This window comes from Lissotriton vulgaris, chromosome 9 (assembly GCF_964263255.1).
Source record: "Lissotriton vulgaris chromosome 9, aLisVul1.2, whole genome shotgun sequence".
Lineage (NCBI taxonomy): Eukaryota > Metazoa > Chordata > Amphibia > Caudata > Salamandridae > Lissotriton > Lissotriton vulgaris.
In genome coordinates this window covers 274,316,645-274,342,491 of record NC_141697.1, presented here as the reverse complement: position 1 = coordinate 274,342,491, position 25,847 = coordinate 274,316,645, and the positions used below count along the sequence as shown (strand labels likewise).

Here is a 25,847-nt window from a genome sequence, read left to right as displayed (position 1 = left end):
CTTTTATAAATCGGCTGTATTAGGCTTCCCTGACATGACTCGGGGACCATTTTAGTTTTAATAACATCATTAACCAAAGTTGTTAAAATCTCTGACCAAAGATCAAGCTTAGCTTTAAAGATTGAATTCAGGATTCCGTTGGGGCCTGGCGCACCATTTGATCTAATCCTGCTAATTGCCATTTTTACTTGTTCCGGTTGCCATATCTCATTGACTTGTGGCTCGGCTAGAATAAAAAAAACTGATCATTCCTGGCTGTTCCACCGTCTTCTCTGCTCAGTGAGGTTGCCTTTTGATGAACTGCATTATTGTTGAACATTATATCTGGGGATGCCCCATAAAGGTTTGAAATAAAAGAAGCCCAACAGGATTCGGCTATATTAGCACTATTCACTCTTTCGCTACCATTTTTGAGATTGTTTATTATGCCCCAGAATACTTAAAAGTTTTTAGTTTTGCAGGAAAAATGCAGCTTAGTCCATATTCCTTCATAGTACGCAAGTTTGGGTTTCCATATTTCCTTCTTATAGGACCTTGTGAGCCATTTTAGTTGGCGAAGTTTCGAAGTTTTAATGGCTCCATTTGTTTTTCTAAATGTGGCTCTTATTACTTTGTTAAGTTCTCTTTTTTGGTGAAGTAGCCTATTTGTATACTATCCTGATGTTTTAGGCCTCATAATGGACCCTTTTGATGTAGTTGAAGAAGGAAAGCGATCCAAAATTGAAGCACACAGACAGGACCAAATATCAACCATAGACTTCCCTTGACTTTTCTCAATTAGCGCCTTGGCAATTGCAGGTTCTAAAATTCCCATATTTCCTTCTGTTTCTCGAGTTCCACACTAGCCATTTCAGGCTAAAGGCCGTTGACCCGGTTACCATAGATCTTGCTTTGTGCAGGTGGGCGACTGATGATACCAAGGAGATTGTTTGTGGATTGTGGTCGCTTTCTATCCTAGGAATCACTTGATAAAGGTGGAAGGAGGATGTCAACTCCATTGAAATGATGGAATAATCAATAGTAGAAAGAGGAAAGATGACCTAATTTTTGTAATTTAGGTACACACTTGGGATTTTGAGCATCTTCCTTTTTATTTTTATTTATTATTTCTTTTTTTAACTGATTGTTCCTTTTATTTTATTTTTTTATTTATGCATTAACAATGACAATAGTTATGGCACAACATACATCAGAGTAATTAATTGGCAAATCAATGCAAGAAGAGAACAGAAACTATAAAAAATACCAGACATTTCCTATTATCTAAACAGGATCAAAATACATAATGGCAGATATGACGAAAGAAGACATTATTCGCCCAATCCAGCTAGTTTCTGGCGGCCATAATTTCTTGCCCATTTTGTGTCTCCTACGACCTTTTAATCTGTATACCGCTGATTCCATACTATATATAGCAGGTAACCTAGCCCTCCAGTTTATAAACGTAGGGGGATCTGGGCTAATCCATTGAGGTGTAATACCTGCTCTCAAGATGGCCATTGCAATAAAAACTAGACCTATTTTCGATCTGGACCACCCCACCATGTTGAGTCCTATCTATCCCCAGGATCACTAGACCGCAGGGCTCAAAAAATAAAAAAAATTGTACTAGACCTGCAGGACTAGTACCTTAAAAAATGTCCTCGACCTAACTGCAACCTACTTGACCTCCATCTCTGAAATCGGAGCAAATGTGACAAGATAACAAGATTTAAAGGCATCTTTATTGCTCATTAACTTTGTGAGCAATAAAAATGCCTTTAAAACTTATCTTGTACAATTTGTCCCGTTTTCACAGACAGAGGACAAAAGTTGGTTTGTTTTCCTACTCGCCAGAAAGGGCGAGTAGGACCTAAAAACAGCTCGACCTTGTTAAATTTAGCTCGACTATGCGAGTGGAATTTTCGAGCCCTAGACCAGATGTTATTGAAATCACCTTGCCCAGGGTCTGGCCCAAGAATAATTCAATATCTTGTAAATATTTAACGAGCTTAGGGCAAGCAAAAAACATATGAATCGTGTCAGTAGCCAGTGCCCCACATCAGCCACATGAATTCCCACATGACCCAGACCACTTAGAACATTTCTCCGGGGTGTAATATAAATCAAAGGCAGACATATAATGTTGAGCCCTCAAGCTGCCAGTTATTAAAATCTGATATGACAATTCCAAAGATGCTTCCAGATCAGTGCCCTTCTGTCCAAATTTCCTGTCCCATCTATCGTTCTGGATAGCCAAATCATCAGGAAGAGCAGATAGCAGCATTTGATACAATTTCCCAATCCGGGACCTGGTCGCTATAGTATCCATCAGAGGTATTTTCACAAACTTGACCCTCTCCTGTATCAAAGTTTTAACCAAAAAACTTCTAATCTGTAAAAACTTGAAGAAGTGTCTCATGGGGAGCCCACATTTTTCTTGTAGTTTAGAAAACAAAGTGATTTGACCATCACAAAAGAAATCCCCCAAGACATTAATTCCAAGAGCCCCCCAGCTAGTAGTTATCTGGTCCTGGAAGATTGGCGGTAAAAGCCCATTTGAGAACAGAGGGTAAAAACATTTATATTCGAGATACCAAGCCGATGCCGCATTTTTTTCCAGATAGCGAAAGCAGATTGAATGATTTAAAATTTTGTTTTCTTGTAATAGCTTGGTTCCATAACTTTGGTTAAGCAATATCGAGCTTCCTCCCCAAGTAAGACTTCATAAAAAGTAGGTCTGATCAGGGACTACTGCCTTAGCCCCGACCATCAGTATCCCTATTAGTGTAGTAGTGCTGCCCAGTGATATAGCATTAGAGAAGGTAGTCACCAGCCCCCCTTGAGTCTCGGAAGAATTAGCCATTTAGCTGCCCTTCTAGCTTTATGATATCCCCATAAAAATCAAGTACATACTCTTTCTGCTCTAGAAATACAAGAAGCCGGGAATTCTAGGGATATGGTCCGTAACAAATATAAACATTTGGGGAAAATCAGCATTTTAATAACATTGCACCGTCCGTACAATGAAGGATGCATGTGAACTAATCTAGCGAGTATCTGATCTGTATTTTTTATAATCTGCAGTAAATTAATCTCTGGTATCTGATAAACCGCAGCTGTGATCCTCACACCCAGATACGTTGCTGCCGATACAATTGGAATATCTTCCGGTATTGAGATGTCCGACTGTATGACCTGGGTTTTGTCAGTGTTTAACTTATAACCGGAAACAAAACAAAACTGTTTCGCTAGATCATACACTGCAGAACAAGCAGATCTTATGTTAGTCGTAAAGATGGCGACGTTGTCAGCATAGGCTAGTACGCAATGCCATTGACCATAGCCGCTTTGATCTGCGAGCTGGCGTCTAGTTTGCTCAGAAAAGGGTCAATATATATTGAAAATAATAATGGAGAGCAGGGACACCCTTGGCGGGTTCCTCTGCTGATCGAGAATGAATTGGATTTGTGTCCAGAGCTCCGAACGCAGGCCTCAGGAGAAACATACTGTAGTAATCACACTTAAAATTCAGTAAAGTTGAAGAGCTTGTTTATTAAGATACAGCTATCAGTGACCCTCAGCATCAACTGCTTGCATAAGAATCTTTGGTGATGTCACAACTTACATCAGAAAGTTCCATCTTAAAGAAGACATCACCACACATCTCCCCCTTATAACAAAATATAAAATAAATAACACAACTTTCTAAAATAATAATAACATATTACAATGAAATATTTTACAATAAATACAAAATTCTTTTTTAAGATACATTCAAATAAATTAAAAAGATTTAGAAATAAAACACTAAAATTGTTCAAGCTACAACTTCAGGAAAATGAGGATTAATTTTACATATATTTCCCAAACTCCAGATTTTTCCATTATCTAACTTTACAACGGATCCCATGACCTTAATCACTTTCCGAGGTTGGGAGTATTTGCTTTCTCCTTTTTTTAACAAATCCAGCCTTCCTCACGACAACCCAATCACCATTCTCTACACCCACAACTTTCACACCTTTTCTCTTATCATACCTTTCTTTATTCCGTGCATGAGAATATTCCATCCTTTCTGCCATGCACTCACGATCCACCCAAACCTGATCTTTCTTTTTTAACCAAATAGGTGATTCTTTAGTGGCTGGTTCTCTCCCTTTCAATGCAATGAAAGGAGAAATTCCCGTAACAGAATGAGAAGTTACTCGATGAGCCCACATCATCTTGTTTAATTCTTCTCTCCAAGCTAAACCATTTTCCAACGATAATTGGATATTGTCCATAATTATCCTATTGACCCTTTCAACAAGACCATTAGCTTGTGGTCTAAACAATGCTACTTGAACATGTTCAATTCCAAAATCTTCAAGGAATCTTTTCATCATGCTAGATACCAATTGCACTCCATTGTCAGTAACCAGTGTTCTAGGAATCCCTTCTTCCATGAATACTTCCTTTAGAAACTCAATTACCTTTGTTGCTGTGATATTCTCAACCGGCTTTATGGTGAACCACTTACTATGATAGTCTACTAAGACAATCAAGAATCTGCTCCTAGTACCCAACCTCTCCACAGGACCCAAAAAATCTAAAGCTAACTTTTCCCATGGACGGTGAGGAACGTTCACACATCCCAAAGGTAGTTCACGTATAACTTTGCATTTGTCACTGTTACTACAAGCATAACAGTCTTTAATCGACATTTCTACCTCTTTGTCCATTTCTGGCCACCAGAAACTTTGCCTCAATCTTCTCTTACACATACTTCTCCCAAGATGACCCTTGTGCACCAGTTTAATCAATCTTGGGCGCCCAGTGGAGTAACAAAGGATGTTAAAGCTCTCAACTCTGGATGTAAGTTTACTTGGTGGTAGGCAGACGACATATCCAAAACTGAAAATATTTTACCACCACTCATTCCACTCAACATTTCCCCAATATTGGGCAGAGGCTGCCGATCCACCCAGATATTTTTGTTCAGATCTCTAAGATCAATGCACAAACGAATCTTGTTACCCTCCTTGGGGGCGACAACAATGGGGACAAGCCACTCTGATGCTTCTATTGGTTCAATGATCTTACTTTCCAACAAGTTATTCAGTTTTTGTTGAAGAGGTTCCCTCATAAGTAAAGGAATGGGCCTAACTTTATGTACCACCGGCACAACATTCTTCTTCAAGATTATGCGATGTGTGAAGCCCTTCAGCAGACCCAATTTGTCCGTAAAAATATTTGGAAATCCAGGCATGAATTTCTCACTCCACTCCGTCTCAATCTCACCCACTCTCTCCACAACCATAACCGGTACTTGACTATTGGGATTGAGAATTATATTTAGGTCTTTTTGGTGTCGCCAACCTAATAAGTTAGAACCATCTTCAAATATGTATACTCTTCCATGAACAGCATTCCCTTTAAACGCAATATCATTCCACAACATACCAATGATTTTCCTCCATAGCCAACTGCCTTTATATCAGATCGTAGATCATTCATTCGTCCCTTTAGTTGTTCTATGAAAACTGTTTTACTGATAATAGTGAATAAACTTCCAGAATCAACTAGGACCCTTACTATAGATTTTCCAATCATGACATCACAATGTGGCTTTTCGAGTTTGTCAGTGCTTTCCCTTTTTACCTCATTACCTATGGTACTATCAATATTATGACACTCAACTACATTGTCATTACTAGTTTCATTAAAAATGTCACATTCATCAATTGCAACAATCACATCTTCATGAATCTCACCAAGATTTTCTACTACTTTAACATTAAATTGTTGCACAGGCCGCAATTTCGTTCTACATATTTTAGCTAAATGGCCCCTTCTTCCACAAGTTCTACAAATTGAATTCCTTGCTCCACATGTTGTACTCGTGGCAATATGTCTTGGCCCACCACACCTATAACAAATAATTGTCCTTCTTTCAGGCAACTTATTTGTACCAGTCTTATTTTCTAATGTCTTAATTTCTTTCTTGACTTTCACTTCTTCCACATCGATTGCAACAACATCTTTTTCTGATACTTTGTTGCTTGGCTTCCCAACATCAATTTCTTTTAACCAAATATAAGTATTCTCCATACTCCTTGCAGATTGCAGATTGCAGAATAGCCTCATCAAGAGTTGGATCCAAGGATAAAAGTCTCTCTCTGATCTTTTTGTTTTTCGTGCATCTAACAATTTGATCACGAATTTAAGATTCTATTAAACCCTGAAATTCACAAGTTACTGCCAGTCCTCTTAAAGCAGCTACATAGTTTATAATCTCCTCATTTTGGGATTGAGAGCGAGAGAAGAATCTATGTTGTTCAAAAACTACATTTAGTTTGCGAGTAAAATGTTTCTCTAACATCATAAGAGACATGTCATATACATTAATTGGATGTCCATTCCCAACTCCCAAGGAAATCTCAGGTAGATCATCGTATATTCTTCTACCTTCAGTTCCCAAGTGATGTAGCAACATCGCTTGTCTCCTTAAGGGACCATATTTATCACCACCAATTGCTAACAAGTATGTAAAGAATATATTTTTCCATCTTTTCCAGGGAATAGCTGGTTCACCGGGAACCGGTAAAAAATTGGGTGGTGCTGACATTCCCTGATCAGACATACCTGCAATAAATTAAAAATAATAAACTACCACAAATAATCAACACAACAAACTACCATAACAAATTAAAATAATGGATTAAAATAACAATTTAAAATAACTATCTAAAATAATAACTATTGTAGTCCAGAATATCAAAATCTCCTTTGTATATGTCTTTTTCCTGTGTCCATAAATATAACTACTGTAAATTGAGTGTAGTCCTCCTTTTAATTTTATTTCCTTAGAAAAGCAACAGACAGGAAATTACTTGAGATAGACATCATATTTTTTAGTTCTCCTTTGCTTTCTAGTTTCTTAGAACAGGAACAGGAAATGATTTCTTCTCTGAACAATCAGAAATGAATGATATACAGCTTCAGGTAATCTTATGTCAAACGTTTTAAAACAAGTTTAATGCTGTCAGCCAGTTTCATTTCTTTATTAAGATCACGCGCGCGTGGTCTGCGTGTGTTAAAGTGTCAGCTGGTAAAATATCATCAATCGCTTTTATTCCTTAAATGTGCTTTATTTGTGCTATTCAATAGCCAGTTGAATTCTCCTTTACACACCATAAATAATTAATGCTTGATGACTGCTTTGTTTATACTTGGCTACACGTGATGTCTTCAAACACTGCTAACAGTGCACGCTGCCAGCACGAGCTTCCCTTCACGTTCAGCTGCACGCAATGTTTATTTTTAATTATTAACTCAGCAGGCGCTCCCAGCACGAGCTTCCCTTCACGCTCGGCTAAACGCAATGTTTATTTTCAATTATCAGCTTAGCAAGCTTTGTATGTGTGGTGAAGACATCACCACACATACAAAGCCTGTATAGCTGCGATAAATTCCTGCGTGAGCCCTTTGGTCTTCAGCATCAACCAGAGAAACTCCCAGGAGACCCTGTCAAACACCTTCTCTGCGTCCAACAGGAAAATTCCCAAGGGTGGCTTTGAGGCCTGGGCCCAATAAAACAAGGCTATTGCCCGCTTAACGTGGTCTGATGTATCACTACCTGGGATGAAACCATGTTGGCGGATGGACACCAGGGGAGTGATAACCATTCCGAGCCTTAATGCAATTATTTTGGAATAGATCTTGCTGTCAGCACAGAAAGCTAAAGAAATAGGTCCGTAGGATGAGGGACTAAGGATTTTGATCATCTACCTCTAGTATCGTAAGATTATATTTATTGAGCTGAGAACGGCACATCTGTGTCAGCGCTCTGCTTGGTTTGTTAGCGTGGTTTTTGGCGAGCAAGTGCATATTAAAGTCTCCTGAGATCATTAGCATGGTGGCTGGGTGTTCATAGTACAGCATTTTGACTACTTCCCATAGTGCAGTAAATTGGGATGTCTTGGCAGTATCTTTTGGACTTAGGTAGACATTTATAAATATTATTGGTTGTTTGAGGTCTAATTTAATGCACAGAAGCCACACTAGTTGAAAGTCGATTTCATAGTGTTTGACATCGGGGTCAATGACACATAAATAGATAAGCCGCCATTTGCGTGACCAAAGATAGACGTGCAGGATGCAAAATTCGAATACTCGTAATATCCAACAAGGGGTTCCTTTTTCGTATTCCATGTTTCCTGAAACATTAAAACATCAAAATCCCTTACAAAGTTACTGTATCTTGGTCCTCTATTAGGGTTTTAAGGCAGTTGGAGTGCCACGAGCAAATGTTAAAAGGTTTTATTCCCTTGAATGAACTTTTTGAGCATCATTCATGCGTTCCAGTCTTCCCTTTTGTGAGTATTTTCGGAAACCAGCTCCAGTCATCACTAAGTGTTGTATTTTTCTTCGACTCCTCACAAACTCGAGAACCCGAGTTGCAGCTTGTAACTTTGATCCCGGATGACAGATCTGGATTAATTAGTTGCCATATGGTTCCTTTTAATACCCTGGTATGACCTTCTGATTTTATGGTTATAGAGGGATCTATTAAAGCAGAACTATTAATTATTAACTTCGGGATCAGTAAAGTTGTATATTGATCTTCATTGCTCTTCTGTATATTGATGCCCCGTTTCTCAAATTGTGAGTTGTTTTCTAAAATTTTAAAAACTGTCTCATCACAGTGCTAAATTGTGAAAGTCACCTCTTTAGTGGGATTATTAGGATCTTGTTCGAATTCAACTGAATCTAAGTCTTCGATGTTAAATCCTTAAGCTCTGGGATTGAGTTCAACAGTTTCAGAATATTACCATGATTCAATGCATCGTGAGGGCCTCTTGAAGTATACCATGGGGTATATATTCATTTCATAGTGGGGACTGGATACTTGTTGTTCGCTAACTTTCCCTTTTTTAGGTTACCACTGGCCTCAGGTGACAACTGCATGCCTTGAGAGTTCCTATCGCCTGGTCCAATGTCTTCCACGTCTGGTAGTCCTGAAGATACTGTAAGCTTGATGTTAGTTGGAACATTTTCCGGTAACACAACATTGTTAACACACTTTCCTCTGACCACATTTTGCACTGCACTCTGCAGGTCACTTCCTTGTTGAACCGGATCTTGTCCAAGCGCTTGAGAATAAGATGCTGCAGTTGGTTGTGACATTATAGGTTCATGAGCCGCTTCAACGGAAGAGGAGGATATGACTAATCCATTTGGGCATGGGGTTAGTCCTTCTGTTTCACATTGACAGGATTTCAAAAATCTAAAGATTGGATACATTTCTTTTGAATTGGGATTAGTAGGCGAGCTAGCGTTTGTAGATTTCTTTAGTTTCTGTGATTTGTTATGGGCTTTTCTTAATCTTTTTCTTGCTCTTTTAGTTAATCCTTCTTGTATTGTATTAGTGGTTGGGACCAGGTTAGAGGTGGCTTGGGAAGCATTGACAACAGATACTGATAATGGTTCAATGGGTTCATTTCCTTCCATCGAGTCCTGAGGTTTCTGAGGGATGCTTTGTAAAGTCTCACCCCTTGGTGATTGATTTTCACTTTCATTCTCCTTCCTTATTGATGCAAGTGTGTTCTGTTGCTGAGCTTTATAGGTATGAGTGCTGTTTGTGTTTTTTGTAGGTTTTCTTCTAATACTGTTTTTTCCTGTGAATTCCAAGTTTCGCCTGGTGTTCCCACAAATAGAACTTTGGTATCTGGGTGATGGCCGTGATCATGTTCAAGTGAGCCTGCTGTGTCTTCAGCAATTCTGTCCGAAATCATCTTGACCTCTGTCACCATGGACCTTAATATAGTTGGTAGCTCTGAAATGTTATCGATTATATGAGCGCAAGTACATGTGATCTATAGATTATCTTTGTCAGATTGATCCTTAACCACTAAGTTTGATAGGTGGAGTAGCTTAGAGTTTATTCCGGCTTTAGAGAGAGCCAGTGTATTTAGTAAATCTACCTGAATGTTCAACTTGACTGAGTGGTAATTAAGAGCATTGGTGATATTGTCCATTGCGTTAAGCAGACTACCCCATATTCCATTTGGAGAGCTATTCTGATGTATATGGGTAGGTCGAGACCTTAATGTAGAACAGATCCTCTTTTTCATCCAGTACTTGGTAGTCCAGGACATGCTCACAAAGATGCTTCTATTTCCATTAGTGCATGGATTTGGTGTACAAAATATTTTACCTTTGTCAGATACCCCTCTTCCTGAACTTATTCAAGGTGGATCCATTAAAAGGGTGGCAGCATCCTGGGAGGGGATTCAAGAAAGGTCCGGTACCTGCGATTTGTAGGGCAGCTACCCGGGTGTCTCCCATACGTTTGTCAACTAAAACTGCATTCAAGATCTTGGGTTGGATGGTTATGCCTTTGGAATGGGTCTTGAGTTCTGTCCTGCCTTAATTTTGTAAGAACATTTTGATATTTTGGTTAAATCAATAATGATTTGTTTTGCTTGGCAGTTTTAGTGGATTTTGTTATATTTATTTCTTCTGCTGCTTTTTGAAGGGCAGCATTGCATTGTAATTTCTGAAACATAATGTCTGGATGAGAGATGGCATTGTGACAGCCATTAGGAATCACCCATCCACCCTTGACTGCTGACCTTTGATTAGGCTTGGTAAAGTTGGACTAGATGCTGTGCAAGCTATCTATGTGTTTGGGCGTGGTCAGGCGCATCATATTTCCAGGTTCCATTTTTTCTATCCATAGCTGGGTACACCTCAGAAGTAATGAGAAGGAACAGGACTAAGGATAAAGAAGATAACAGGTAAATAATAAAGATATTTAGGCAACTGAAAAGCGCTAGGTGATTCCCCTGCTGGCTATAAACTGTATAAATAATGTACACTTTAGCTCCCAGCATTATGTTTTTTTTCCAAGAAGCTGTAGCTCTGTTTTCTTTAATGTACAAGATTGATTTTAATGGATTCAGGGATTAAGGGCCTTATTATTAATATGGTGGACGGCCTTACCTATGGTCGCGGTCCGACCGCCGTATTATGAGTTGGTCTGATTGCCTTTGCAAAGATGATGGCTGAACTGCTGACACCGCAGCACACCATCAACCACTAGGCTCACGGTCAAGGGAAAGCAGCAACCACAGGGTCACATGGAGGAGCTACACCGTCATTTGTATTACGAGTTGGCTTTACCAAGAGCTAACCGTGGCAGTGGGACAACCGTCTAAAGGTTGGCGCAAACAAAGGATTCGGGGTTCATACTCACCCCTTTACTGTTCTTTCCAGAAGCAGTCGATGTGGATCCCTTTCTCCAGGTGCCCCCTTCACAGTAGCATCTTCACCCTGAGGAATACAACCCTGTCTGCGGCGATCAAGGTTAGTCCTTTTTGTACCTTATACCCATTGCCAGAACTGCCCACTTATGAGTCAGACTCCGGCAAAGGGTAGGTGGTATTTTTCCACATGTATCATGCATATGTGTGCATTTGACACATATGCAGTTGAAATGCTCGCACATGCATCGCTATATATCGAGATTTACTCACCACACCACTGCCACAAGAACGTCGCAGCAACACAGCAAGCACTGTGGTTAACTCGTAATACAGCGCTCAAAAGACTGCTGGCACCCCAGTGTCCTGAAGGCCACAGCTGCGGTCTTCGGGCTGTAGGACAGCAGTCAGGCCCTAAATGCTTTTGTGACAAGGGCAATTCCTTAACGAGCATACACAAACTGACTTGGGCTGGAGTTTTTACAACAAAAAGCTTTGGTGGAACATTGTGTGACACACATCCACAAAATATAGTGATATAATAACATATTTTAAAACATTTTGAGAACAAAATGTCAATGTTAGATACACATACTGTAAATTGTAAAAATATCTACTACCAAAATATTTTGACCCAGAATATCGACACTGCAAGTATTTAATTGTAATTTAAAAAAGCTTTGAGAACCAAAATATCAATGTTAAATACATATAATGTAAAGTGCAAAAATATCTACTACCAAAATATTGTCATCCAAAATATCGGCATTATATTTATTTAATTAACATTGTTGTTTAAAAAAGTTAATTTTTTTAAAGAATGTTATATAATCAAAAAAATACATGACTAAAAATGGCATAAACATTAACTTATTAACCAAAAACAAAAAAACAGAACTTCTTATACCTTTAAAATATTTTTATCAATTAAATGATACATGTATTGTACATATAAAAATGAGTCTTGTATATTATTAACTTATATTAAATAATTAAGCGATGTATAGTTAGGAATAATTTGAAAAACATAGAAACCATATTTTACATTTAAACTATTGTACATTTTTGGGGAAAAATGTATCCAAAATGTATAATTTTAAAATACTAAAAAGAACCGAAATATTAGCTAATTTAAAAAACTCAAAAGAAAAATAATTAAATCATTTAAAAAATATTTTGTTTAAATTAAATATGCTCAAATACTATTAATACGTTTATTAAATGAAGTAGCATGTTGTAACCTAATCCAATCCTAAACCAATACAAAATATATTAAACACAATTAAAATACACATTTCTAACCTCAATCCTTCAAACATTGGTGAAAATACCCACACTGCTGGGGAAGAAGGGGGATCATATTTACCATTATAACTCCAGCCCAACAAACACTGAGAAAGTTTGTACAATGGGGTGTCAAACTTACTATTCTAATTGCAGGCTAAGAGGCACAGGGGAAACTGCATACATTTGGCTCGGGTCAGATTTACTATTCTAATCTCAGTCCAGTAAATACTGGGGAAAGTGCATACATACACTTTGGGGTCGATTCCGATCCTGGAAAATATCGTCCGTACGATTCGTATCCGGAGCCCTCTCCCTTCGAATCGTAAACATGCCGTACGACCCGACGAATACGATCCGGACCGGGATATGAGGACGCGATTCGTACGGTCCACGTCAGGTAAGGGCGATTCGTACGGAAAAGCACACAATCACATACACACCGTACAGTCCGTACACCCCATGATCGTGGGGTACGGTGCGTACCCCTGCGATCATGGGTTGTACGCACCATACCCCTGAGATCGCAGGGTGTATGCACCTTACACCGGGCGAATATGGGGTAAGGTGCGTACACCCCATGATCGCAGGGGTACGGTGCGTACACCCCATGATCGCGGGGGTACGCACCGTACCCCTGCGATCATGGGGTGTATGCACCATATCCGGGGGAGGCCGTTCCGTACCGGTTTCGGGGCGAACTCTGCTTTTACGGCTGTTTTCAGCTCCCGTAGAAAAGGGGTCGTACGGTGCTTACCCGACACGTATCGTACTTGCTGGGTCGGAAAAACCAGCCGCGAACCATACACATGTCGCGTACAGCGGGTTCCGAGGGAGAGACGTCCGGTCTCTGTACAATTCATACGGAGTCCAGCTCCTGGTACGAATCGTACTTCGTCGTATGTACGGGGGACGTTGCAGGTTCGATTCGTACGGGAAAAACGCTCTGAACTGCAATTCGGAGCGTTTTTTCCCGAATCGGAATCTACCCCTTTGTGTGTGTGTGTGGTGGGGGTAGGGGGAAGGGTTATTTGGTATTCTAACTAAGGTTTAACAAACATTGGGGAAAATACATAAATCAGAAAGGGGCATCATACTCACTATTTTAACTCCTGGCCAATAAGCATTGTGGAAGGTGCATGCATTGGACAGATTCACTACACCCAAATACTGTAATTACACATTAAAAATGATTTCAGAAACAAAAAAAACAACTTTACAAAACCTACAACCCAATTAAATATCTTAAAACCTGAGAAAAACTCAAATAATAATATAAATATTTGCTAAATAAATGCCATCCCTCAACCCCATAAAACCTGCAAACCTAAAAGAAAAGTATTTTAAATCTATTCTAAAATGTAATGAAATATTTCTACAACCAAAGATTGTTCACAATGTTGTGCTTTAAAATATTTAACTTTTCAATTATTATTTAATAATATAATTCTCTCAAATGCCCCATAACCCTTAATGAAAATTCAATGAACATTTTTTTAAATTAAAATATAAGTACATAATTGATTTCTCCTTATTAAGGTTGGATAAACCCAGTAATAGGTCTCTCCTCCCCTCATTCTAGCGTAGACAATGGCATAAAATTATACCAGAGGACTTCCAGAGAGCTCTAGTTGAGCCTTCTATAACTGCCTCTGACAATACTGAATTGGCCTTATCCAAATTTAATTCAGCTATTTCAACTGTAATTAATTCTCTGGCCCCTCTGAAATTATGCAAACAGCTCCCCTCCTCTCGTCATGAAGTATGGTATACTGACCAACTGCGTTCAGACAAGCAAGCCTGTAGGAAATTAGAAAAAACATGGAGGAAAAGTCACCAGGAAGCAGACTAAAAGGGCTACTATGCTGTCCTGTCTATATACCATAAAAACATTAGATCAGCCAGAAAAAATCTCATTGCCTCGCAATTAGCAGAGGCGGGCAACTCCTTGAGGGCTCTATATCAGATTCTACAAGCCCTTACGAAACCTACGGCTTGTGAAAGTCTGGATGTTTCCTCACCATCCCTATATGATGACATCTCTCTCTTTTTTAAGGATAAGATAGAGCTAATCTATGATAAAATCATCAAGACAATCTGCCCTACGGATTCCCCTCCTATAGCCCTTCCTCAGTCCCAGGTCATGGACACGGAGACACTTACAGTCTTTCCAGCTGCCAACTTAAGTGACATTGAGGCACTTATTGGTCATATCAAAACAGGGTCTCCGCTTGATCTCATCCCGGCCAGAATTGTTTCCACCATGGGCAACTCCCTTGGGCCTCTGATCCAAACTCTGGTGAATCGCTCTATTGCTGAGGGCCAGGTACCACGGGATTGGAATAAGGCCATCGTAAACTCAATCCGGAAGAACTCTGCTCTCCCCTGGTCGGACTTATCCAACCTCCGCCCTATATCTCTCCTTCCTTACCTGAGTAAGGTAGCTGAAAAGCACATTAACACCCACCTGTTGAGTTTCATCGAGCGGTCCAGAGGCTTAGATCGCTTCCGGTCCGGATTTAGGCCCAACTATAGCACGGAATCAGCACACCTATCTGTGACAGATACCATCAGAATGTCACAGGATGGTGGGAGCTCTGTGATTCTAGTGCTCTTGGACCTTTCCGCGGCCTTCGACACGGTATCACATGAAATCTTACTCAGTTGATTGCAGGAGATAGGGGTGGGGGGTCTGGCCTGGTCTTGGTTGAAGAGCTTCTTATCTGGCCGCTCACAGAGTGTCAACCTGGGTGCCTTTCGCTCGGCTTCGATAGAGCTCACTAAGGGGGTACCACAGGGCTCATGCCTAAGTCCCACACTTTTCAATGTGTATGTGGCCTCCTTAGCGGATCTCATGAGATCATATGGATTTATTCCTGTGTCATACGCGGATGACGTCCAGCTGCTTTTCCCTTTTAAAACCCTGACAGCTGCAGCTAAATATTCATTTTCGGAAGGGATGAGGGCTGTGTCCCAAAGGATGGCCGTAAACTTCCTGCAATGCAATGTAGTGAAGACTGAGGTCATGCTATTTGGAGATGCGCCACTGCTGTGGTCACCGGATTGGTGGCCATCAGATCTGGGCACCGTCCCTATTACCAAGCAGACCGTAAAGAACCTGGGGGTTCGACTAGATCAGGGACTGTCGCTGAAGGATCATGTCAACCAAACAGCTGGGTCTTGCCTGCATGTAATTGGACTCCTTAGACAAGTGTTTCCCTTACTGCCGGATACATCTAGAAAGACCCTGGTCCAGGCCCTAGTGCTTAGTCACCTGGACTATTGTAATGGGTTACTGATATCAGCTACCGAAAACTCGCTAAGTAGGCTTCAGGTGGTCCAGAACACCGCAGCAAGGTTGGTTCTCAATGCCCCCCCGAGAACTCACTCTCACCCTCTTCTGGATAAGTTGCACTGGCTACCGATCTGTGCACGGATACAATTTAAAACTTGCTGTATAATCCACAAGAGTATTTATGGCCGTCGTACCTGGCTGAGAAATTTGTCCCGTATAACCCAGTACGCACCCTCCGTTCCAGCAATCAACACCTACTTCAGGTTCCTTCTATAAGAAGGTCGAGACTGGGCGGAAGATCTTTCATTTCTGGGTCCCACCCTCTGGAATAAACTGCCTTTTACCCTCAGACAGTGTACCAATCATTTAACCTTTAGAAAAATGCTGTAGACTTTTCTGTTTTGATTATCTTCCTTGTCTCTGATCTGGTGAGCACCATACCTTTACCTGCTGGGCGAACAAAGCGCAGAGATACTCCTTCGGAAGTCGAGTCCAGCGCTATATAAGCCTATAAATAAATAAATTAATTAATAATTCAATTACTTAAAAAAGTTACAGTTAAGTACAAAACCAGTTCAAATTTAGAATAATTACATATTAATCGATTAATAAAATAATATATTTTTTAATTAAGACTACCCACTTAATTCCCTAAAAAACCCTCACATTCCAAAAGTAAAACAATTGTAAATAAACAGTAATGCCAAAGGACAATGCGTGTATCAAAATGAACACTTTCTTGTTGTGCTTTAACTTATGATAATGGCCAAAGCTTTATTGTATACAGCTTTCTTGTCACATACTTGTTTCTAAGTGGCAGCTTTGGAAAATGTAAAAAGAAAAAGAGCATTACTTTATGCTTTTGGTTTAGTTTTGTCTCTTTTGGAGCAAGCACTAATTGAGGAGCTTTTAGATTTGATATGTTGATTGCATACATCACAGTGCTAATGTCACAGAACTTTGCTTAACTGATTGTTATCTGCTGCCATAGCTCTCCTTTCTTAAGCACTGCTCGTACGCTCACTCATTACTACACTACACAATAAAACTATGTGTTTGCCTGAGGAGCCTGGGCAAAGTCTTTTACCTGTGAACACATTGTCACTGCCAAAATCTTACGTTGCTCCATGCCAGGAGTTAGTGGCTGATATTGTCCAGTAAAGGATGTGTCATGTCTAGCACCTTGAATAGAACACCCAGAATGGACAGATATAGCTATTATATATAACTCAAATGCTGAAAATTGTTGCACTGCTGAAATTAAGTGGTCCAGCTCTAAAGCCACGTGTTGTTGAGTTGGACAGAACTACTTGGGTAGCGCTTCTACCTGTCCATCTTTGATTCTACAGTTTGGTCTAATGAGTTAGGTAGACACCTGCTCTATAAAGATTGGTATTGGTTCTATTTTTGTCTTGATACACATGTGTTTAGACCAATACTCAACTTGGGTACTTTTGGAGTCAAGAGAACACCTGTGCCAACAATGGATTTGAGTTTAACGAAAGCTTAATATAATAATATTGGAATCTGGCATGAACAGAAAGGGATAACCATGTTCCATTGTCTGGGGAGGACATGGATTATTCCTTTTTCTGGACAGTAAAGACATTATGTTATGGGGTAGGAGTGGACCATGAGTTTCAAGTGACCCTCCTTTTAGGTGGAGCTAAATTACACCCCTCAGGAGGAGGTCATAGGGTGTGTTTCCCACATGTGGACCATTGTGAAGGAAATCTAGGTCTCTTTTTGAGAAAGTATGGGTCAGTTAAAGCGCTGATCGCCATGGATAAAAGGAACAGCTAAAACAAATATCTATTTGTAATGCTTAGATACAACTTCAGATTAGAGCATACAGCAAATATTATCCTATGGTTGAATGTTCCAAACTAGTCCTGAAGGGAGCTTTATTGATTCAAAAGGAGTAAATCTCAGTCGTTGACATAGGGAAACACCAGTAAATAAGTCACAAGAGTGGACAGAACAATCAAAATAAGAAAAATATTGCTCCATGAACTTTCTCCTTGACCCTAGCAATGTCAAGGAGATCACAACAAATAGCTCAACAGATTGAGGGCAAGGAGATCACAGTAAAATAAGCCTGGTAGTTTAAGTCCCTCCTGTTTTGCTCTCAAATAACCACACCTACCATCAAGGCAGGAAATTGGGCTTAAGCTAAAAAAAAAAGAAGCAAGTGCTCTAGCTGGCAAAGGGGTTGTGCTTGATTGTTGTTGGGTAATTGTCCAGTTAACTGGGTTGGGTAATTGTCCAGTTAACTGGGTTGCGTACTAGCCACAGTCAATGCCAGTGATGCTAGAGACTGGATAGCTGCAAAGGTTGTCTGCCTAGTGTGTTGTGCTAAGTAGACCCTAGGACCTGCATCTCGGAAGCTACAGTGTTGCAGCAAGAAACCGTGGTCAGAGTGTAGAAAGAAATTGGAAAACTAAACTGAGCATCAAGAGTGGGCTTTCAAACTTGAGTCTTTGAAGTTTAGAAGTTTGGGTACCCATGTGACTGAGAGGATTGATGATGCGTCAGGGCATTCTGTGGTTGGCCGAGGAAAAAGCCAATCTGAACCCTACGCATCCTTTTCCAGAAAGGTTGGAATGGCTGAATTGCAGAACTCATGTTACCTGCTTCACAGTTTTATCAATAACAAAAATGCCAAAAAGGAACCATGCTGTAGTAACGTGTGTGTGTGCTTCCTTCTAGCCCTTGTGATTATGGCCTTACAAGCTAGGATCAATGCCCAGTTTGACACCTCTGTATGTGATTTCTTTACACCCTGTATTACCCATGGTTGATCAACTTAGAATGCAGACCTTCCATGAGAGTTGTACAAAGGGCCCTGATTCAATTACAGTATGGATAGTAAATGATCCTAGACTGGATGGGGAATTCATGAATCACAAGACCTTGCATTTTTAGATTCTGTTTAAAAGAAACTGCCTCCTTCAGTCTGGAGCTGTAGGTGAGTAGGATCTGATTTCATGGTTATCCCCACTTTCTGCCTGGTGCTATGCTATTTCTGACTAGTCTGACTGGGATCCTGCTAATCAGGACTCCAGTCTCTCTGCTTTCTCCCATAAATTGGTTATGGTAGGTACTTAGGTACATCACAGATTGGATACTGGTGTACCCTTATAAGTCTCTAGTTAATGTTACTGAGATAACCAGTGCACAGGTACACCAGGGGTCCCCCATGGGCTAAAGCATGTATTATGCTACCCATTGTAGACCAGTCAAACTGTAACTGCAGGCCTGCTATTGCAGCCTGTGTAACCTGGTGCTAGCAGAATTTATGACAGATATTGGTAACCTTTATCTAGGGTCACTGCACTTAAAACCCATAAAGCAGGCCTTTTAATCCTGAGGGAAGGGTGCTCGGTGCTAAGTGTGAGGCTGCCACTGAATGAGCAGGACACCCCTACAACCTTCAGAGTCCATTCTCCCGGGTTGTAAGTGCACCAGCCATTACGTTACTTAAAGTGGTCATGCATTCATTACGCGATGACCATTTCTAAACTGGCTGTAACAAACTCTGTCATGTTTGGTATCAAAACATGTTAGAATCATATCTCCACACCATAAATGGTGTGGGAGGTATGATTCCATGCACTGTGAAGCTCATCCGGGAGGCCCTCAGTGCTCCTGCTACCAGTCTTCTAGCACAACATGGCTGCTGCTGACAAGAGACTCAATTCTGCCCTCCTGCTACTGATCCAAGCTCGAGCAGGGGAAGGCAGAACAATAAGTATCCTGTCACAAGGAGGTGTGACCACCTACCAGACAGGGTTTAGTGTATTGGGGCCAGGTGGGAGCACTTGTCAGAGCCACTCAGTCTGCTTGAAGGGCTCATTTTGGTGTCCTCCTTGCATAGGCCAGTTCAAACCACCTCAGGGAGCCGTTGGCTCCCGCTCTGGTGCGAAACTGGACAAAGGACATAGGAGTATCCTCCCTACTGTCCAACCCCTCCCCTGGAAGGGAACCTTGAATCGTCCCAACCCTTTCCTTAGGGTACTCAAGGGCTTACCTGTGGGTGGGTCCCTAGATTCGTTGTTGGACAAGATTCATATCAAGCCACCACTTCTTCTTCAACCGTCTGAGCACTCTGGACTTCACTGATCTTTGCTCTGGGCATCATGACTGCAACTAGGAAGACTCCTACTGCTCCTGGTCTCATCGCCCTGCTTGTCTGCTGCAACATCTGTGCCTGTGTTCCATAGAGGAACCTTCCAAGGCCTTTGGACATCCAAGGCACCTGAAGGAATCTCCCTTGAAGTGAAGTAGTCACTTCCCTGCATCTGCAAGCACCACAACGAAGCTGACCGAAATGCTGATCCCAAGCTCCCACGTACTCTGAAAAGCGCAGCAACACAAGTGGTGGTTCTTCAAATCCATTGAGGCCGACCCTATCCTCTCACCAAGTGTGAGGCCAGTACCCCTTGTTGAAACATCATTGAACGGATTGCAAGTGGTCCAAAACACCCGAGCCGGACTGATCTCCAATGCTCCCCCTCTCACTCTTTCCCTCCCCTTCTTGCAGAGTTTACATTGGCTCCGAGTACGGAAGCGGATCCACTTTAAGATCTGTTGCATTGTGCACAAATCCTTAAATGGGAAAGTCCCCAGCTATCTGGCAGAACAATTTACAAAATAGCCTCTTAGAACGTTACGCTCAGAGACCAAATCTTTACTGGTGGGTCCATGCTGTAAAAAAGCTCGGCTGGGTGGTAAAGCCATCTTCCATTTATCCCCTAACTTTTGGAATCTACTTCCTATCCATCTGCAGGAGTGCTCTGACCATCTGCAGTTCTTTAGGCTCCTCAAGACAGTATTGTTTTAATATATTCCTTTCTCTGGCCGACGGAAGCAGCTAATTAGCATGGTGATACCCCTTGTGGGGGAGATTCAGGCGTTTTATAAGTTATAAACCAAACTAAACTAAACCGCTGTGCACAGCATCGACTTGCCATTTCATAGGCTTGTTGGCTTCCTTCTACTAGGATCGTCGGGTTCCAAGTAGCCCCAACCTCAAGCACCTCCAGTGACCAAGATCTTTGTCCTCACTGCAACACTTACACCGTGGGCCTGCATCTTTTGGTGAGCTGCTCGAGGTCCTCTCACGACTTCAGTGCCTCCAGCCTGTGGGTCCTCCTGAAGGTCTTCTTTGAATTTAGTGGGCCCCCCTGATTGCTCGGGCCTGCCCTGACTCTCCTGTTTGCGGTGAGTCACCTGGACCTTGCTGGTCCGGAAACCTTACCTTCTTCACTTCCACGTTGGTTGCAGTTGAAAAGGCTTGTTGGTGCTCCTGATGGACACCGACCCCTCAACTCTCGTCATCCAGCATGGGACTGCGTGTGGTCTTCCACAGCATCGCCTGGTCCGCATAGCTGCAGCTCCAAGGTCACCGTAAGCTCTCCTGCAACACTCGACATTGGTGGGCATTCGTCTTCCGTGACTCCTGGTCAGTCCTGACTGACATAGACTCTGTCCCCTCTGCTTGAAGGTACTTCTCATCTTGAATCCACTCCTGATTCCACCGGACACTTTCACCTTCTCCAGCAGTGGCATCTTCCTGAAGTCCTCAATTGAGTTCGACAGCGGTTTTTGACGCCACTTCACACCTATGCACCTGTCTTCCCTGGTGTAGGAATCCTGGTTCCTAGGGTATCCATTGGTGGAGTGGCTCTCCAACCTTCAGACCTCCACGGGTTTTCTTTAGGATCTACTGGGAAGGGTCCTTCTTCTTTTAAATTGCAACTGTGACTTGCCTATTGACTTGTATTGAGCCCGCGGTCTTGTTCCCACTCTGCACACGGCCTCCGTGGGGTTCTTGGTTACTTACCTGAAGTGGTTCCTTGGGTCCCCAGCACTTCTATGTCTTCTGGATGTAGTCTCGACTTGAGCTGTGGTTCACATACCAGTATTTTAGTTTATGGTTTGGTCTTTCCCAGGCGACCATGTGTATTTTGTGCTACTTACCTGTTTCTATTGCAAAGTATTGTGTGTACTGTGTTGTGATACTTTCCAACATGCAGGCGGGGGAATAATAAATAATACAGCGTTTTTAATGAGATACAGGCTTTTCCGTTTATTTGAAGATAAGCTTCCAGTACAATTTCTTGGCCTTTTTTATATAAGTCTCCTCTCTTGTCTCCTCTTGTTTCAGGGTCTTCGCAGTCAGTCCCTTGATTGGAGTCCTACCGGCCAGTATTTTCCCTCTGAAAAATGGAGTGTTCAGGTAAGTGCTTCTATATATGTTTTACTCTTTAACTCATAGGGAGGGGGTGAGGGGTTCACCAGTCCAAAAAAAAAAAAGAAAATACCCAGTGAAAGTGACAATATTTCTATGCGAGAGTGAGGAAGAAGGTATGTGCTCAGAGATAAGGGGAAAACCCAGGTGGAGTAGTTATACAGCAAGAGCATATAGAAGGAGAAAGAAGCATGAAAACAAACAAGTGTCCTTTTCCTATTTTCCTCGTTGCCCACACTCTAGCACTCCTTTCCCTTGCCCTCAGGCTTCCCCTCTGTTTCCTGTCCAGAATATTCCGTACTCGTCCACGCATCTGAAGTAGCCACAACCCTCCAGGGTCATGATGGGACATCTCCGCTTTTTCTGGGATCGGTGGGGCAGCCTCCACTTGTTCGCCTCGCTTTGCACTGCCTCGTCCCTTCTCTTCTATATTCTCCTTCTCGGGAACTGCTTCCTCGGGTAGATTCACTCCCACTCCTCGCGTCTCTGCCACCAGCGTCTTCCATCCCTCTCCTTCCTCTTCTGACCCGTGGCTGCTCCTTTCTTGTACCACGTGGGTCAAGGCTGCTCTGTTCTTAAAGGGACCGGGCCAGATTTCTTCTTCTTCTAACACGCATGAAGGAACTCCCATCATTAGGTTCCATGCAGGCTGCAACATAGATGTGGAGAGATATGAGACGGAAGGGGATCGTGACAGGCCATCTCAGGTATATCGTCTTCACTGTCAGGGGCTTCCGAACATACCCCAACCCCAGTCTTTTCCCGTTCGGTGAAACAAGGATTGTGTGAAAGAAAGTCTGCATTCTCGTTATCAGATCCATTACGCTGTTTTATGTCAAAGGAATAGGGTTGTAGGGATAAGAACCACCGTAAAATACGTGGATTATTGCCCTTATTACGACTCATCCACAGTAGGGGAGCATGGTCGGTTTATAGTGTAAAATGGGATCCTTCTAAATAATAATGTAACTTATCAATTGCCCATTTAACGGCCAAGCATTCTTTTTCAATAGTCGAGTACTTTTTCTCTCTTGGGAACAACTTACGACTAATGAAAAGTATAGGTCGTTCCGTATTGTCGTCTGTATACTGAGAAAGAACAGCCCCAAGGCCTAAGTCTGATGCGTCTGTTGAAGTATAAATGGTTTCTTGAAGTTAGGTGATATTAGGACGGGGCTACTGGTCAATGCTGTCTTTAATGTGCAAAAGGCCCTTTTTGCAGCTTGGGGGGGTTCCACTAGGTCTTTCTTTTTTTTGTCTTTCTTTAGCGGTGCTGCTATCTCAGGGTAATTGCCTATAAATCGGCGATAGTAGCCTATTAGACCGAGAAAAGACCAGATACCTTTTTTTGTACAGTGGAAAAGGACGTCCATTACTGCTTTAACTTTTTCCTCTTGGGGTGCAATAACCCCATCCCCTAAAAGATAACCAAGGTATTTTACTTTGGAAAAACCTACTCAGGATTTCTTAGAGTTGATATGTAAGCCTGCCATTTTGAGTCCTTGGAAAACCTCTCTGCAGTGAACAAGGTGTTGTTCCCAACTAGGGCTAAATATGATGATATCGTCAATGTATGCTGAGGAGTAAGCTTGATGTTGTTGAAGCACCCTGTCCATTAGATGTTGAAAACTTGCCGGGGCCATGTGCAATCCAAAGAGTAACACAGTAAATTCATATAAGCCATTAGGGGTACTGAAAGGAGTTTTCTCTTGGTCTTCCTCTCTCAATGGAACTTGCCAATATCCCTTAGTAAGGTCGAGAGTGGTTATGTATTGGGCTTCAATTAATTTTTCTATTAACTCATCAACTTTGGGTAAGGGATATGAATCAAATTTTGATATGGCATTAACTCCTATGAAGTCTATACAGAAACGAATAGTTCCATCAGGATTTGGGACTAAGACAATAGGGTAGGACCAACTGCTATGGGATGTTTTAATGACTCCTAAATTCAGCATATTTTCTATTTTGTTTGTAACATCAGCTCTCCAAGCTGCTGGGATCCTATAGGGACATTGTTTCATGATGTTTCCTGGTAAAGTGGTGATGATATGTTCAATCAGGGACTTTCTACCAGGATAATCGGAGAAAATGGACGAGTAAGACTTTAAAAGTTTGAGGAGGGATTCCTTCTGGTTTTGTGTTTGTTTTTCATTTATATTTATTTGGTTAATGGAGGAAGTGGAGGGAGAGGTCTCTGAGGTAGCCTTCTGAACGGCCTTTGGAGGAGGCCCTAACCATTTTTTTAGACGATTTATATGGTATATTTGGGATCTTGTTGGTGTCACTTTCAACCGGTAGGTTGTAAGGCCTATTTTATCTATGACCTCATAAGGCCCTGTCCACTCTGGGATAAGGAAGATGGTGTGAGTACGAGGGCCCAATCGTGGATGTTTAAATGTCTCCACTTTGTTATTTTATTGTAATAATGTTGTTGACTTCTTTGAGTTTGTTCTAAGTTAGCAGTAGCGAAATCTCGTAATTTTTGGAGGCCTGATCGTAACGCTTGGGTACAGTCAAGGAGATTCAGCGTTTCTCCCTGTGTTTCTTGCTCCCAAGCTTCCTTCGTCATCTCCAGTAGTGTTCTCGGCTGTCTTCCGTAAAGAAGTTCAAACGGAGAGAAACCCAGGCTGCTCTGGGCTTGGTTACGGATGACAAAAAGAGCGAGGGGCAAGAGCATATCCCACTCTTTCCCTTCAGTAGACATCATCTTTTTTAAAGTAAGTTTCAAGGTGGCGTTATATCTTTCATACAGACCATCCGTTTGAGGATTATATGCAGATGTTCGTATTTGGGAAAATATTTAAAGACTTATAGACCTGCTTCATAAGGCGAGACACAAAGGGAGTTCCTTGGTCCCTTAAAATTTCTTTAGGAAACCCAACCCTAGAAAATAGTTCCAACAATTTCTCACTAATGCTTTTAGTATCTGGTGTCCTTAAAGGAAATGCCTCTGGATATGGATATGGATATGGATATATATATATATATATATATATATATATATATATATATATATATATATATATATATATATATATATATATATATATATATATATATATCCCTTTTGAGATTTGGGGAGGGGTCCCACCAAATCCATACCAATTCTTTCAAATGGTTTCCCCATGATAGGCAGTAGTTGTAATGGAACAGGTGGTGGTGTGTATGGATTTCTTTTTTTACATACCTCGCATTCCCTGCAGTACTGGTTTACATTGGCATACATACCGGGCCAATAAAAATATCTTAACACTGTCTGAGTGGTTTTTGTGTTACCATTGTGACCAGCTAAGAGATGTGAGTGGGCAAAAAATATGATTTGTTCACAAAATCTTTGAGAGACCAATAGTTGGGGAGATTCGTCCGGTTTTCCTACTCTATATAGCAACTTGTTTTTAATTAAAAACTGTGGGTAGGAAGATGGTGTTGTGGTGTCTCTGGTTTGTTGCCAGGCATTCTGGAGAGTAGGGTCTTGACTTTATGCATATTGAAAGGATTTGTCAGACAGCCTTGTGTTAGAAGAATGGGAGGTTGAGTTGGGAGTTTCTTCAAAGTACTTTTGAGTAAGACGTGAAATACAGGATTGTCTGTTCCTAAGAGTAACTGTTCTGGAACTGTATCCATTACCCCTACTTTAACCTGCGTAGTAAGTCCATGGGGTAACGTAATGGGGACCCGGGCTATGGGATAGACAGGAATATCTCCATGTACACAACGAATAGGTATTTGCTCGTCTGGGGAGAGTTGTGATTCTTTCACGAAAGTACTTTGGACTACAGATTGC

General features: G+C 41.4%; 1 protein-coding gene across 4 annotated transcripts in view; it reads left to right on the top strand.

The window, feature by feature from the left end:
• NOXRED1 (NADP dependent oxidoreductase domain containing 1) overlaps positions 1–25,847 on the top strand; it is a 192,154-nt gene that overhangs the window by 51,509 nt on the left and 114,798 nt on the right. The window contains exon 2 of one of the 4 annotated variants that reach the window (XM_086936625.1): positions 11,242–11,331. The exons of 2 other annotated variants lie outside the window; for them this stretch is intronic. The gene's annotated coding sequence lies outside the window, so the exon portion shown is untranslated. Of the gene's footprint in view, positions 1–8,948; positions 8,993–11,241; positions 11,332–25,847 lie in introns of those variants that run through there. One more of the 4 variants, XM_086936626.1, reaches the window with a different exon arrangement.